This window comes from Dendrobates tinctorius, unplaced genomic scaffold, assembly GCF_039654945.1.
Source record: "Dendrobates tinctorius isolate UK_male_01 unplaced genomic scaffold, ASM3965494v1 ptg000120l, whole genome shotgun sequence".
Taxonomy (NCBI): Eukaryota; Metazoa; Chordata; class Amphibia; order Anura; family Dendrobatidae; genus Dendrobates; species Dendrobates tinctorius.
In genome coordinates this window covers 19,884,805-19,898,843 of record NW_027361788.1, presented here as the reverse complement: position 1 = coordinate 19,898,843, position 14,039 = coordinate 19,884,805, and the positions used below count along the sequence as shown (strand labels likewise).

At 47.5% G+C, this 14,039-nt stretch overlaps 1 long non-coding RNA gene across 1 annotated transcript in view; it reads right to left on the bottom strand.

Annotated features, from left to right (window-relative positions):
• The window catches only part of LOC141046766 (uncharacterized), a 51,898-nt gene extending 42,124 nt beyond the window's left edge, over positions 1-9,774 (bottom strand). Inside the window, exon 1 of the long non-coding RNA XR_012219649.1 lies at positions 9,174-9,774. This is a non-coding gene — a long non-coding RNA (uncharacterized lncRNA). The remainder of the gene's footprint in view (positions 1-9,173) is intronic.
• Between the last annotated feature and the right edge of the window lie 4,265 nt (positions 9,775-14,039).

Sequence of the window (14,039 nt, the reverse complement as noted above, 5' to 3'; positions counted from 1 at the left end):
GTTTGCTTCTCTGCGGCCAGAAGACGATGATGACTATGATACCATCAAGCAGGCCCTGATTACCAAATACCGGCTGACCCCTGAGGTATACCGAAAAAAGTTCCGGAACCTCCAACGTGGCCCACACGATAGCTATAGCGATGTGGTGCAAGGACTCAGGACCCAATTTAACCAGTGGATCCATGGACTATCAGTTGATTCCTTTGAGCTGCTGAAGGACCTGATGATAAAAGACCAGTTCTTGCATCTCTGCCCAGCTGAGGTCCGACAGTTCATCCTGGACCGAGAACCAACGAATGCGGACAAAGCCGCGCAGATCGCCAACAGCTATGAGGCCAACCGGAGGCCAGTCACCGCCAGCTGGAGAGGGGGTAAGCCTGCAAACAACCCCAGTGCCCCTGCCAGCCATCACTCCGGAGGCCCTGTCCCTGTTGCCGAAACCAGGCCTACTACTGACAGTCGCCAGTGTTACAACTGCAGACGGACTGGTCATATCACTGCCACCTGTGCGGAAAAGCAGAACACCCCCCCAGCCAAGGTCTCTGGGCCCAACGCCTCTGTTCTTGTGGTGGGAGGTGTGGTTGGGAGGATTGACGACAACGTTCAGCACGTCCAGGTGGGGGCCCATTTTGCTAAAGGCCTCAAGGACACCGGGGCTGAACGAACCCTCATCCGTCCTGAACTGACGGCCCCTAAAGAGTTTATTGAGTGGAAAACTCTGACTGTCACCAGGATCGGGGGTACCCGCTGTCCCTTGCCAGTGGCTTGGGTGTTTCTTGATTGGGGTGCTGGGAGCGGGGTGAGGGAAGTGGGAGTGTCCGAGAACCTGCCCACTGATGTTTTATTGGGGACTGATTTGGGGAGGATGGTTGCCTACTACGTCCCTGACACCCCTCCCCAATCTGATAATAAGGGTGACGTTAATCCTGATGATGATGATGGGAAACTGAATGTGTTACCTGCTAATGCCTTGACGAGTAATGATGCAACTAATAACCATTCTCTCCCCATGAATGATGTTGATGGTGATGTAAATGTACCAAAGAAATCTGATAACCATTCTTTTCCTAGGACTGATGCTGCTGATGATGTATCTGTGCCAACTGAACCTGTTAACCATTTCTTTGAAACGTTAGATGTGTCCACAGGTACCGAAGTGCTCAGCCCCGTCACTCTGCGCAGTGAGAAGGCTGAGGAACCCCTAACAGGAGCAAGCGTCGGTTCTCAAGGAAATGGGGAGGTGCATGGGAACCGTGAGAGAGGTGATGCCATGCAACTGACCAGTGCCACCGAGGAAGGTAACTGGCCCATGAGTAGCACCGCTCCTGAAGTGTTGGGGGTGTATGGGGAGTGTTATGAGTTCATTTTCACCTTCACCTCTGATGTCTGATGAATTCCCTCTGCTGGTGGAAGGAGGTAGTGAAATTGATCTTGATGGGAAGAACCTTTCATCTGAACAGGTGGAGTGTGATTGGACATCCGGAATTTCTGAGTGGATATAAGGCAGCCGACGCCCTTGCAGGGTTGCTGGTGATCCTTTCTGCTCTGAGCTCTGGCATCCAGTTTAGTTCCTGTCTACTAAAAGCTAAGTTTTTGCTCTGCTATTTTTCCATGAGATTTTGTCTGTTTACTTAGTGTTTGTGTTCAGCCTGCCCTGGTTGGGACGGGCTGACCTCCATTTTTTGTCTCTGATCAGTTGATCTCTTTGCTCTGTCTTCAGAATATACCTGAGTGCTGATATAGTGATTTTGAAGTCTAGTGACTTCAGGGCCTTTTCTATCAGACGTGTTGGACATAACTTTTGGCAGGGTTTTTTTGCGGATTGCAGCCAGCATCTTTTCTGTCCTTTCCTATCTAGTTAGTTGGGCCCCATCGTTTGCTCAGCCTGTCTTTCTGTCTGTGTTTGTGTTTTCATCTGTTTTTCACCGAAATACATGTTGGGGGCTGTCTATTGCTTTGGGGTCTGCTCTGGGGCAGTTTAGATTTCCCCTTTCTTTCTTTAGGCTTATTTAACTCTCCGGCTGTGTTGAGGGGTCTAGGGCACCGTAGGAACCCCCCACGGCTACTGTTAGTTGTGGTGAATAGGATCAGGGGTCTGCAATCCGCTAGCTACCAACTTCTCCGGTTTTCTGGACTTAGCTTGTGTTTTTGTTTTTTCCTCCTCCGGTGACTCATTCATAACAGGGGAGGTAGAGCCCATAGCAGCACCGGCTGGTGGGTCTGTAGAAATCCCCGGGTAAACAGCATACATAGCAGCTGTCACACGCAGTCAGAGTGCCCAGATCGCAGGTAGCGCCCTGCCTTCTGGACCCTCTTCTGCTACAAGAGAGACTGAACCAGAGGTCAACCAAGAGCAGGTTCCAGAGGGTACCAGTGAGGAAGGGACCCTGACGTCACTTCTGGCTGCCTCCAGCCAGGAGTTCCAGGCTGCTCTGCACTCAGATGCGAGCCTGGAGAAATTGAGAGACCACGCCAAGGCGCCTACCTCCGAGTCTGATAAGGAGAGGGTGTTCTGGGAATGAGGAAGGTTGTACCGGGAGACAGTACCCAGAAAATCCCAGAAGGAGTGGTTGAGGGAAAGACAGCTGGTCGTCCCCTATCAGTTCAAAACTGAGTTGTTGCGGATTGTCCATGAGATTCCACTCGCTGGACACTTGGGGGTCAGCAAAACTAAGGCATGGCTGTTTCAACACTTCTATTGGACCAAGATGGGGACAGACGTAACAACCTACTGCCACACCTGTACCACCTTTCAAAGAGTGGGTAAGGCGGGGTCTGCTCTTAAGGCTCCCCCTATCCCTTTGCCAGTGATAGAGGAGCCTTTCTAGAGAATCGCGGTGGACATTGTAGGCCCTGTGGCCATCCCCAGCAGCTCTGGAAAGCAATACATTCTCACCGTGGTAGACTACGCTACCCGGTACCAAGAGGCAGTAGCTCTGTCATCAACCAGGGCGGATAAGGTGGCTGATGCAATGGTGACCATCTTTTCAAGGGTAGGATTTCCCGGGGAGATGCTTACCAATCAAGGGACCCAATTCATGTCTTGCCTAATGGAGGGTCTCTGTGAGAAAATGCAGGTGAAGCACCTGGTATCGAGTGCGTATCACCGATACACCAATGGTTTGTGTGAAGGCTTCAACGGTACCCTCAAACAGATGCTCTGCATGCTGGTTGAGACCCAAGGGCACGACTGGGAGCGGTACCTCCCACACCTGCTGTTCGCTTACAGAGAAGTTCTGCAGGCCTCGACGGGGTTCTCCCCTTGGAGCTCCTGTTTGGCAGGCGAGTCCGGGGAGCCCTTGGGTTGATAAGAGAATCCTGGGAAGGTGAGCCAAACCCCACAGAAGTGTCCATCGTGGATTATGTCATGCGCTTCCGTGACAAGATGCAGACCTTGACGCAGTTGGTGCATGACAATATGACACAGGCTCAGGCTGACCAGAAGCACTGGTACGACCAGAACGGCCAGGAGCAGACCTACCAGATGGATCAAAAGGTGTGGGTTCTGGTCCCCGTACCAATGGATAAGCTTTAGGCAGCCTGGGATTGCCCATACGTCGTCCACCTACAGCTCAATCCGGTCATCTACGTGGTCACGCTTGACCATGCTCGGGGTAGGCGCAAGGCCTTTCACGTCAACATGCTGAAGGCTCATCACGAACGTGAAGCCTGTGTCCTACTGGTCTGCAACCTGCCCGAGGATGGGGAGGAAGATCCCCTTCTGGACATGCTGGCCCCAGCCAAGGTCAATGGGTGCATTGAGGACATGGAGGTAAGTGCCTCCTTAACCGTACCCCAGGGGTCGCAGTTGTTGGATACCCTGGATCCCTTCTGGGCCGTGTTCACCAACCGACCTGGGAGGACAGAGTTAGCGGTTCATGAGGTGGACACCGGGAATAACGCCCCACTCCAGTGAACACATCGGATCTCTGAGGAGGTGCAACAGGTCATGCGCCAAGAGATCAATGAGATGTTACAGCTGGGGGTGATTTGACGGTCAAAAAGTGCGTGGGCCTCGCCTGTAGTCCTCGTGCCTAAAAAGGATCGGACCACCCGGTTCTGTGTGGACTACAGGGGGCTCAACGCCATCACAACCTCTGATGCACACCCGATGCCGTGCATCGAGGATCTGCTTGAGCGGTTGGCGAAAGCAAAATACATATCCATCATGGATTTGAGTCGGGGATACTGGCAGATTCCCCTGAGCCCTGAGGCGTAGGAGAAATCCACCTTTATCACCCACTTTGGACTGTACGAGTCCACAGTCATGCCCTTCGGCATGAAAAATGCCCCTGCCACTTTCCAGCGGATTGTCAACCACCTGCTCCGGCGACTGGAGGAGTACGCGGTGGCGTACCTGGATGACATTGCCGTCTTCATTTCCACCTGGGAGGAACACCTTCAGCATCTTCAGGAGGTGCTCAAACGTCTTCACTAGACAGGCCTGACCATCAAGCCGGGAAAGTGCCAGATGGGCATGAGCGAGGTCCACTACCTGGGGCATCGGGTAGGCGGGGGTTCCATGAGTCCGGAGCTGGAGAAAGTGGACGCAATTGTGTCCTGGCCCACCCCCAGGACCAAGAAACAGGTGAAGTCCTTCTTGGGCACTGCAGGGTACTATAGGTGGTTTGTACAGGACTATAGCGCCCTTGCAAAACCCTTGACCGACCTCACCAAGCAGAGGCTACCCCAAACAGTTAACTGGATGGTCAGCTGCGAGGCGGCCTTCCAAGCTTTAAAAACATCCCTGTGTAACTCTCCAGCAGTCGACTGCAGTTGCCCGTTCCTGGTCCAGACTGATGCCAGCAAGTTTGGCCTCGGTGCTGTGCTCAGCCAGGTTGACTCGGGGAACCAGGAGCACCTCGTGTTGTACTTGAGCCAGAAACTCTTGCCGAGGGAAGTGGCATACTCCACCTTCGAGAAGGAGTGCCTGGCCATGATGTGGGCACAGGAACGTTTGCAGCCCTACGTGTACGGGCACATCTTCACGGTGGTAACCGACCACAACCCTCTGAGCTGGCTGCACACAGTGTCCGGAACCAACGGAAGGTTGCTACACTGGAGCCTTGCCCTTCAGCAGTACGACTTTACCGTACAACACAAAAAGGGCAGCGAGCATGGAAATGCCGAGGGGTTGTCCCGCCGGGTCGAACCCGCTGAGGTGCACATGGTGGATTACCGACAGGTTATGCCTCCGTAGCACACTCAAAAGGGGGAGGTGTAACGATAAGTAAAATATTACCTCGCTGGAACATTCCAGAATCTCCCATTGTTACACTACAGATTATACTTCTGCTTGTCACACGCTGCAGATGTGACCCCCTTAGCAGCTGTGTGTCTCCTCTGCCTGCTTGTAACCCTACACCAGACATTTCCTGTGCCAGCTCTCTCTTTCCTCCTTCCCCTCTCCCTGCACAGCCAGGAAAAGGATTACTTTTGTTCCCTGCCATGCAGCCAATTCAGGTAAGGGAAATATTAAAAGAAGCCATAGCGCGCACCTTATATGCGGCAGCGATATGAAAATTACATTTCTGCAAAATGCATCGACCCGGTATTCTGGCCCATAATTGGCACGGTTCTAGTACCCCCAGAAACCGAGAACTGGATTTCTCCTAAACGGTGTGACATAATTACTGCATGTTTGGTGTTTAATTATTGTCTGCGATAAACTAAGGAAAATGATACCATGTGCGTGTTTATACGAGGTATCCTCTGCGAGATATAGTCATTATAAGTTTTGTAGTCAGAATTGTAACTCCTAGAGCAGGGGGAGGAACATCCCTAGACCTCCCCTTTCGTGATGTCACGGACCCAGAGCTATAAAGCATTCCCTCCCTGGGGTTGGTCATTCGATCTGGAGGTTTTCATGCCTAAAGGACCCCAGATGCAGGGCGATGTGTGGCCCCGCCTCCTCCCCACATGGCTAGCCTAAAGACCATTAAGCAACTGGAAGTGTTGATTTTCTATGTTAATGCCATTTATTTTATATTTTTATTGTACATACCTACTGTCTCAACGTTGTAACATATTTTATCTGTGTAATCACTGCCCCCCTTTTGGGGAATAAATTATAAAATGTATTAGTCTGTCTTCATGCTCTAACAACGAATGTACACATGTCTTTAAGATAATTACGCTGCTGAATTGGGTTGGCGTTGAACCCCTCTATTAAGTTTATAACTTAAGCAGAGAATTCTGGAGCTGGTCACGGCAACGTGTGGCCTGGGCCCTGGGCACTGCTGAGAGTGACGGAAGGGGTTTTTTAAGCTAAATTGGGGTGGCTGCGGCCAGAACGTTTTATAACTCCCTCACTGCAGTGTGCCGGGTGGCCAGACCTCATTGAAGCAGCCGGCCGGTGACCCATTATCGCAGGTGTAGTTCCCTGACTGACCTGAGGGTAAGGGGGGCACCGGAGAGCTGCGAGTTCCAAAGTGAAACTGAAAAAGCGGGATATATATAAATCCCCGCAGTTCGTGGAAGATTGTTAGCAGTGGTGGGACATCCAAAATAACTCCCTGCGATAAATTGTTAGGGCAAGACTAGCTTGCTGTTTTTATCACATGGTGCCAGCGGTGGGATTACTAAGATAAGCCCCCCTGTGCCTGTGATAGCCGTGTGTCGGCAGTGCGCCACATCCCTCCAATCGTGACATACCGGTGTCAGCGGCGGGATCGTGACAGCTGGGAACAGGAGTTGTCGGGAACATCGCAAGGATCGTGAAGGCTGCAGGGGCCGCCGGAAGGTGAGAATATCACGATTATTATTTTTTTTTTTAATTATTTTTAACATTATATCTTTTTACAATTGATGCTGCATAGGCAGCATCAATAGTAAAAAGTTGGTCACACTTGTCAAGCACTGTTTGACAAGTGTGACCAACCTGTCAATCAGTTCTCCAAGCGATGCTACAGATCTCTTGGAAAACGCTAGCATTCTGCAAGCTAATTACGCTTGCAAAACGCTTGTTTTTGCGGGAATTCTGCATGCGTATTTCCCACGGCAGGGAATTGCGGAATTTCCGCGGCAATTCCACATGTGTGCACATAGCCTTAAGAAGTTTATTAACCCTTCAGGTGCTTCACAGGAACTGAAGAAATGTGGAAGGCAAAAATGATCATTTAACTTTTTTCACAAAAATTTTACTTTAGACCCATTTTTTTATTTTTACAATGGTAATGTAAGTTAATGGACCTCAACATTTGTTGTGCAAATTCTCCTGAGTATGTCGATACCCCACATGTGGGGGAAAACCACTGTTTGGGCGCATAGCAGGGATCGGAAGGGAAGGAGTGCCATTCTACTTTTGTGAACGCAAAATTAGCTGGAATCGAGAGTGGACTCCATGTCGCGCTTGGAGAGCCCCTGATGTGCCTATACAGTGGAAACCCCCCCACAAGGAATGTACGTAGATGTGTGTTAGCACCTTGAACCCCCAGGTGCTTCACCAAAATTTGTAAAATTGAGTTGTGAAAATTAAAAAAATAAAATTACATTTTTTGCAGAAAAGTATTTTTTAGACCCATTTTTTTATTTTTTCAAGTGTAGCAGAAAATAGACCACAAAAATTGTTGTGCAATTTTTCCTGAGTACACTGATACCCCATATGTGGTGGAAAACTACTATTTGGATGCACAGCAGGACTCGGAAGGGAGGGCGTGATGGTTTGGAGCACAGACCGTGGTGCACACCATGTCACATTTGGAGAGCCAATTTGTCCTGAGTACGCAAATACCCCATATATGCAGTTAAACCACTGTTTGGGTGCATGGCAGAGCTTGGAAGGGACGGAGCGCCGTTTGACTTTTCAGTGCAAAATTGGCTGGATTTGAGATTGGATGCCATGTCGCATTTGGAGAGCCCCTGATGTGCCTAAACTAGACCTTCCAAGGCATTATTTAGAGGCACAGTTATAGAAATTATAATATTGCTTTTACTTGTGTATGAGCGTACTATGCACCTTTTTTGTGATCTTCCCTTCTTCGCTGTTTGGGGAACCTCTGCTGGAAAATGTTGATCTGGGACGATTTGGACACCATCAGTCTCAGAATTACTGGGACCCTCAACTTCCTGAGTGTCGAACATTAGGGCCTTGATGACTACCTCCTGAAACTGAAGGAAGGTCCCCGTATTGGCTGCAGATCCAAACAGCACAAAAGCATTGTACAGTGCCATCTGTACAAGGTGCACGGCCAATTTTTTGTACCATACTTTAGCTTGTGGTAAGGCACTGTACGGTTTGGGGACCTGAGAGATCTGCACCCCCCATTTACTTATTATACTCCAGGATACAATCTTTGGGACTTGTGTGTGGTACTTCGGACCGTGAGAAGCGAGCTGTTGTTACGGTGTATGGTGGTCAAGATAAGGACAACTCTGTTGCCATATATAGTGCATGTCGTGGAGGGAATAATAGACACATGTTTTCTAATAAGGCATCCCAGAAATGTGGTTGCAACATCTGTGGGAGTGCCCATGGTGGCCATATTGTCTTTGGCATAGGCTAGGTTCACATTAGCGTTTGAGTCTGCAGTGTATCATCCACATGCGCAAACGCATGCAATCGCATGTTTACGCAGCATTTTTATGCGCATCATCTTACACATGACGGGAAAAAATGCTGCGTGTGCATGCGTTTGTATTTGTTTTTGCATGCGTTTGCGTTGTTTACGAGCATGCGTTCGATATGACACCAGACAAAAATGGGCGTGTCTCATGGGATTTCTATATGTATTTTGAATAATGCATGCGTATCCAACGCATGCGTACGCATGTCCTTGCGTATGCATACATTCCCATAGACAGTAATGCATTTTTTGACGCACTCATCCGCATGCTCATGAATGCGCATATTTGACGGATTTTTGATGCCTCAAAAAATGCAACATGTTGTGTTCGCTGCGCACCACCGCACACCGTGAAACAACGCATGCGTACACGAAAGCATGAGAACGCATGCAAACGCATGTCCCTGCGTACACCCTGTTAAATGTATGTACGCATGATGCATGCGGATCTATGCGGATCAAACACAGACACAAATGTGAAACCAGCCATAGTCAGATATTACTAGAAATTCATAAAACTTGAAATAATTGTTTATTTTTCAATTTGATTATTGCTGTGAATTTACTGTTTAGTAGAGCAGTGGCAGATGGTGATAGCCATGGTTATACCTGTATAGTTACAATACTAGGCAGAGGTTGTCGCGTCCTGGCGCCTCCTTCAATAGCTATTCCCAAGGTAGGGGCAGTTTTCATTACACGCACTAAGGCGGCAGAAGGTTCAAGCAGGCCCGGCTACAAGAGAGAAGACGTCCTGTCAGTCAGCATCATGGGATAGGTGAAAGGATTAGTGACATGAGCGGATAAAAGAGATTAACACGGAGCACACAATACAGAAAGGGATACAGTGGCACAAACAGAAGGAGCTGAACATAATAACGTCTGCTAGTCCCGTAACAACCAGTCCCGAAAACATTCACCATTATCTGTGTATAGACATCAGACTGCAGGACAGGGAACAGGACACAACATGGAGCCTGGGTAACTAAAGGGGGGTCATAGACATTTACACCATCTGACTGATATTAATAAATTCAATAATCATACTCCACTGATAGAAATGTATCAGGTCTGCTCAGGGGAGGACTGAGACAGAAAAGCAGTCCTGCCACACAAACCCCACCAGCCCACAAACTATAACACTCCTCACCCCGATCAGTGAATTTTGCTTTACTTTGTTGTGCCTCTCACTCTCCTAAAGAGAGATATTTGAAGACCCACATGTGAATGATGCCACAGAGCGTATGATCGAAGCATTGGGCGCTAACCCCTCCTGCCGCGACGCTAACCCCGCCCACCCCGATGATGTCATCATTCATGTGCAGGCAGCATTCTGTAATGAGCGCTGCGTGCACTTGGTAAAACGACCGGCAGCTGGCAGGATATGGCTGCCACCGGAGCATTGCATATTCCGGGGACCTGCCCGCAGGCCGGAGGTTCCCCAAACCTGTTTTAAAGGGCTGGCGGTCCACTTTGTATTATAGAGCCGCCAGCCTACCGGGCATCTGCCCGGCCTTGCAGATTAGTAATCCGGGCCTGCATTAAGGCTACGTTCCTACATGAGTATTTGGTGAGTTTTTGATGTTGCAGATTTTCTCCAGCATTTCTGAACTTATATAAATTAGGTTATTTGCATTTTTTCGTTGTATTTTTTACATGCATTTTTATTGCGTTTTTGACGTTATGCTTTTTGTCTGTTCTTGGTATGTCATGCTTTTTGTGATACCTCCTGGTCTTTGGCTTTAACAAACTTTATTGATAAAGTCATGTGCAGATTACATTCATTTTTTACCTGAGGATTTCTCACATCCACTGCAATTTTATGTGAAAAATCTACATATAACGGCATAGCGGCAAGATAAATTGACATGATGCACATTTGAAATGGACAAGTTTTACATTTTTTCTGATTGCAAGGAAAGGTTCCTGCAGCTGTTGGAGAGGACAGGGAGCTTCTGACAATAATGCTTCTTAAGCCCCCGTTACACACTGCGATATCGCTAGCAATATCGCTGTAAAGTCACCGATTTTGTGACGTTGCAGCGATATTGCTAGCGATATCGCTGCATGTGATACTTACCTCCGACCGGCTCCCCCGCTGGTTATCGCTGATCGCGCGAGAAGCTCCTGGACCATTCCTCATCGGTCACTTCCTGCGGCGCTTCCTGTGGCGCCAACGAGCGACGCATGGAGCCGGGCGGGGGGACGCAGGATCGCCGCGTCTGACAGGTAAGTAGCGATCCCCGTCCCCTGCAATGTCGCTGGTGAGATCTGCCTGAGTGGCAGCTCAATAGCGACCACCCAGCGATTCACCAGCGATCCTGACCGCGTCATATTGCTGGTCGGGATCGCTGGTGAGTCGCTAGGTGTAACGGTACCCTTAGATTTGGGGCTGCCTAAAACACAGCAGTGGGGGGTCTGAAACAATGGATTGTAATTGGGCATCTTTTCGTAGTAAAGGTTGTAATTTCCGTGCCAGTCCCCTTAGCACTTCCAGATTTGGATTGTGGGTGACTAATAGAGGCACCTGATTATTTTCTATATTAGCTTTGTAATGTAGGAGATGATTCCTTGATGTTCTGGTGGATTTTGTAATTTGGTTTCAAATTGTTCTTGGATGGTAGCCCTGATTCAAAAAGTTCTTTCTGAGGCGACCAAGGTGTTTGACTGTATCCATGGGGTTGGAACATAAATAACCGGGTGCCTCTAGTTAACCCCTTTCCGACATTAGGTGTAATAGTATGCCAATGTCGGATACCCCCTGTATGGTGAGGGCTTCGGTGCTGAGCTCGTGCCTTTCCGGGCATGTGTCAGCTGATCTATACAGCTGACATGTGCCCGCAACAGCCATGGGTGGAATCGCAATCCAACCGCAGCTGTTAATTAGTTAAATGCTGCCGTTAACCTCTGACAGCGGCATTTAACTTGCGCTTACCAGAATCAGCCCCATATCACGAAAAATGGAGACCACCACTTAAATAAAAAAGAACCTAGACATGTTTTCGTGTCTATGAACTCATATTCACCTGGAGAATCATAATGGCAGGTCAGTTTTAGCATTTAATGAACATGGTAAAAGATACCCCAAAAAAAACAACTGTGGGATTGCACTTTTTTTTGCAATTTCACCGCACTTGGAATTTTTTTCCCGTTATTCAGTACACAATATGTTAAAACCAGTGGTGTCGTTCAAAAGAACAACTCGTCATGCAAAAAACAAGCCCTCACATGGCAATTTTGACCAAAAAAAAATAAAAAAGCTATGGCTCTGGGAAGAAGGTCCATTTCATCTATAAGCTAATGAATTGGCTGCATGTCTTGGTCTGGTCCCTTTAAACAGCAGCTGCTGCTCCTGCTGATGATGTCACGGAATGCTGTGGTTTCTGGCTCCACCACCTAGCCTTATGACATCACACTCATCGTTTAAGGAACTGCAGAGCCGACATTCCATTTGAGGATTGCAGTTACTGGGGAGAGAGGTAAGTCGGCTCTATGTCGCCTCTTGTTGTGTCCTTCATTCTTTTCTATCATCTAATTCTCACTTACTTTTTATTCATTAAGGGGCCTTTATTGTATATAATACAAGCAGGTCCAAAATACTGAGCCCCTCAGATTAGGTGACATCCATATTTTACAGCATTTCTTGCAATAGTAAAGAGAGATAAATCCCATCACATCCTATGTATCCCAGGACAGAAAAGACAGTGATTTACCGACTCTCCATCACATCTCACTGGTTTCTGACTTTCTTGCTGATCACATCCATAGCATAGTAATAATGGAGAGAATCTCCTCAGCCATAACTGGAACACAACACCTTCCCAATTTTTGGCCAATATATTGTTTTAAAATCATACAAATCTGGGAGATGAACGTGATCATATTCTGTAAAGCGAACGCATGTAGCCTGGATATAATTATGTAATTGTTGGGTGTTATTGAGACATATCGTGATATACAATCCAGATCAAAGATATAAATCCAACAAATTTTGTGAAAACCTTGTAAAACCCGGATGTATATACAGTACATATTAGCTCCATATATAGAAAATCTATTCAAATATTCCCCCATATTGGTAGGATTCATATTGTTTGTATTTTGGGCAATGCACTTCAATGGAAGCCGGTAGTAACAGCCACCACTTGGGAGGTCACAGAATGTTGAAATTGTTGATTACCCACCCTTTAGATTCGTCATGTGATGTCACAGAATGTTATGGTTGTTGGCGCCACCCGCATTGGCTCTTATTTGTCTTCTCATTAATGTTTTGGTTGTTGGTTTTGCCCCCATCAGTTATTACTTGTGATGTCACCAAATATTTTATTTCTTGGTCCATGATTAGGTGCCATCTGAGCCAAGCTGAAAGACGATAATTGACTTTCTCTTCTCACCTCACGAACATTCTTGACGTTGCTCCTTGGGAGGGGGTGAGTCGGATTTTTAGTTGTGTTTAACTATATAAAGTGTGCTACTTATCTGATGGTTAGTGCTGTGCTCACTCATTACATGTAGGTGCATTACTCTGTCATAAACGGGTGAGAACCCTATTTTCTCATTTGCTTTCACTACTCAAATTTCATGTCGTGAGTGCAAATTCTAAGAACCTGAAGCAGGTATGAATTGTCACTAATACCTTTGGATATGTATGTGTGAATGAATGTGAATGTTAGTACTCCTAACATATCCAAAATATAATGAACCCCATGTTAGGGCCACCACTCCTGAATTTGTCTTTTCCCATCCTACCCCTGGTATATGGGGAGAGATATCTACTCCTGTGGGAGGGAGAGTTTATTGTGGAGTGGATGGTGAACTCCTGATCACTCCAAAAAATAAAACAGGAGGATATAGACAGGATGACTGAGGCACAAATGTCACCTCAGGACTCTAAATATCCCGGACAGGTTGGGGAGTAGAACTAGTAAAAAGCCAAATAAATATAATAATATAATGCAATGAATAGTTAATGAAACCATAAGTTCTATTCATGCTCTTAATGAGCGGGTTGCTCAGATTAGGAAGGTAGCCCGTCAGGACAGAAATGGTTTTGACTACCTGTTAGCAATTGAAGGTGGAACTTGTGCTGTAATAGATGCTTCTGGATTGAAGATGCACATGATTCTATTGAGAGAAACATGGATATGGTAAAGGAGCTGCAACAAAAATCACTTCTCCTGGATGGAGTTTATCGGAGTTTGGTTAAACAACATACTCTTATCTTTGCTAGAGCCCATAGTGGTAGGGATAGGATTGATTGTATTCATTTTGATTGCCTGAAAATTATTAATGTGCTGTGTTTCTTATTGCAGGAAATGAGTTATACATTGGAATCACTGGCTGACACAGACAGAAGAGGACCAATAGTATATCCGCCTGTGATTTTATCCATAGGAAGGATGACACTACAGCTTCAGAGATGACCGTCTGATAGCCTCGCTCGACTACCCACCTCTCCTGAAGACCCTTTCAGCCTTT